The following is a 2540-nucleotide window of genomic DNA, read 5'->3' on the forward strand; positions in this document are numbered from 1 at the left end:
TCAGATCAGGAAAAATTGATGACAACGATGTGTTGATATTGCCATGTCGTGTTGCTTCTTCTGCCTCTTTCGTCACTTCATTGTACTCACTTTCTTCCAATAACTTCTCTAATTCTTGTATATCAAGTTCGGCATCAAAATCACCTTCTCCTAGCACCATATATTCCTCGGTCTCTTTTTCTTTCCATCCTCCTAGATCTTTTCAAATACATCATCAATAACATCAACTAAAAAATCCATGTCATCACTTATTCTTGAATGTTGAATTGCTCTATTCACTCCAAAAGTAAATGCTTCTTCTCCAACTCGAAGAGTGAGTTTGGACTCTCTAATATCCACTAAGGCTCGGGCGGTGGTCAAGAAGGGACTTTCAAGGATGATTGGGACTTGTTCGTCTTCCTCCATGTCTAAAACAATGAAATCTGTGGGAAAAACAAACTTGTCAACTTTCACTAGCAAGTCTTCACATATACCTCTTGGAAAGGTCATGGTCTTGTTGGCTAAATGGATGACCATGCGGACCGGTCTTGGTTCAGGGTAGAGATGCACACAAAATCCGGATCCTCGAAATGAAACCGATCCGATCCGAAATCCGGTTTCGGTCAAAACCGGTTTTGACCAAACCGGATCGGATTAAACCAGTGACCGGATTCAAACCGGTTTGGCTTTTCGGACTCGAAATCGGATTGACCCCCGGATCACAAACCGGATTCTACAAAAACCGGTTCTTAAACCGTCGGAAAATTTGGTAAAAGCTAACAAACTTCGGATCAAGCCGGTTTCAAATCGGATTCGGATTGTTGACCAGATTCGGATCGGATTTTGACCGGATTCGGATCGGATTGGACGAGATCGGATTGTTGACCGGATCGGATTTGACCGGATCGGATCGGATCGGATCCTGGGTTTGTGCATCTCTAGTTCAGGGAGATCAAGTTGTTTGAAAAATGATTAAGGCATCAAATTAACACTTGTTCCCAAGTCGGCTAGAGCATGACAAGTTGCTAGATTCCCGAATTAGCATGGTAAAGTTATGCCTCCTGGATCACCCATCTTCTTTAGCAATATGTTTAGCATTGCAGCAGAGCAAGTCTCATTTAGTACCACTTTAGATAATCGTTTCATTTTCCTGCGGTTTGTTTAGAGGTATTTGAGAAACTTAACATATTTTGGCATTTCGGCTAAGGCTTCAAGGAATGGTATGTTGATTTCAAGGGATATGATATGATCTAATAACTTCCGATAATCTTCAGCATTATTCTCTTGTATTGCTCTACTTGGAAGGGCAGTGGTGGCCAGTATTGCTTCACAGGTTCGAATTTTTCTTTTCGGGTTCTTTCCATGTCGTGGCATCAGCACCACGTCATGGTGACTGTTCAGTTTCGTTGGTGTGACTTTCTTCTCGAACTTCCTGCTCCACATCCGAGTTGCTTCTGTCGATGGGAGTCAAATGAGTAATTATTTTTCCGTTTCTTGTTGTTACAGCTTGGATGTGGGCTCCCTTTGGGTTTTGTTCAGTATTTCCTGGAAGTCCTCCCGGTGATCTTTCATTCATTTGCTTAGCTAGTTGCCCAAGTTGTTTTTCAATGTTCAAGATTGAAGCTTGTTGATTTCTTAGTATAGTTTGTTGCTCTGTAATTGCTGCTTCAGTCTCCCCGTGCCTCTTTTTGGATGCAGCAGCAAAACGGGTAAGCATTGACTCGAAGTCGGGTTTCTTTTCGGGAGTTGGTTCCTGCCGTTGGTAAAATCCTCTTCCTCTTTGTTCAAATTTATCTTCTTTGGCTTTCTTGTACTCATCATAAGGTAACCACTTCTTCTTGAGCTTTCTCCAATCTTCATCAAATCGATCACCACTCGAGTAAAAAGCTCGAACCTTTCGGTTTCCATTCTCATCAAGATCACAGTCCTTAGTCAAATGTGGCACATTACAGTTTTCACACCCAACTCTTATTGCATGGATTGTTTGATACATCTTGGTCATCCTCCTATCCATGTTTTGCAACATTGCCAAAACCGCCGACAAGTCTTCCGAAGCAACATTCTCAGATCCCCTTGTTACATCATTCCTCGGGTTATGGTACTCTCTTGAGTGTTTAAAGAATTCCTCGATAAGCTCCTTAATCTCGGTGGGATTCTTCTTGGTTAATGGTCCTTGAGAATCAAGGAATTGCCTTGTAGTGACAATCACCCCATCATAAAAGATTGAAACTTCTTGTTTCACATTCAAATCGTTTTGGGGCAATTCCAAAGTAGACCTTTGTAGCGCTCCCATGCTTCATATAGCGACTCTCCCATTTGTTGTTCAAAATTAGTAATGGCCTTTTTGAGCTTAGCCACTTTCAATAGTGGGCAAAATTGTTCCAAAAACTCTTCACGCATCTTTGCCCATGTAGTTATCGCACCTGGTGGGAGTGCCTTTAGCCAATCCTTTGCAGCTCCCTTGAAAGTGACAGGGAGCATCCTCAACAACACAGTTTCTCGTGGAACATTAGGAATGTTAAAGTAGTCGACGATGTCATTGAATTCATCAAGATGCTTAT

At 42.0% G+C, this 2540-nt stretch overlaps 1 non-coding gene across 1 annotated transcript; it reads left to right on the forward strand.

Annotated features, from left to right (window-relative positions):
- The first annotated feature begins 2225 nt into the window (after positions 1–2225).
- On the forward strand, positions 2226–2331 carry LOC145135003 (small nucleolar RNA R71). Its single transcript, XR_013719483.1, has one exon. It is a non-coding gene; the product is annotated as a small nucleolar RNA R71 (small nucleolar RNA).
- The last annotated feature ends 209 nt before the right edge of the window (positions 2332–2540 follow it).

The sequence above is a fragment of the Lactuca virosa genome, chromosome 8 (genome assembly GCF_052849685.1).
Source record: "Lactuca virosa cultivar CGN04683 chromosome 8, Lactuca_virosa_CGN04683_v6, whole genome shotgun sequence".
Lineage (NCBI taxonomy): Eukaryota > Viridiplantae > Streptophyta > Magnoliopsida > Asterales > Asteraceae > Lactuca > Lactuca virosa.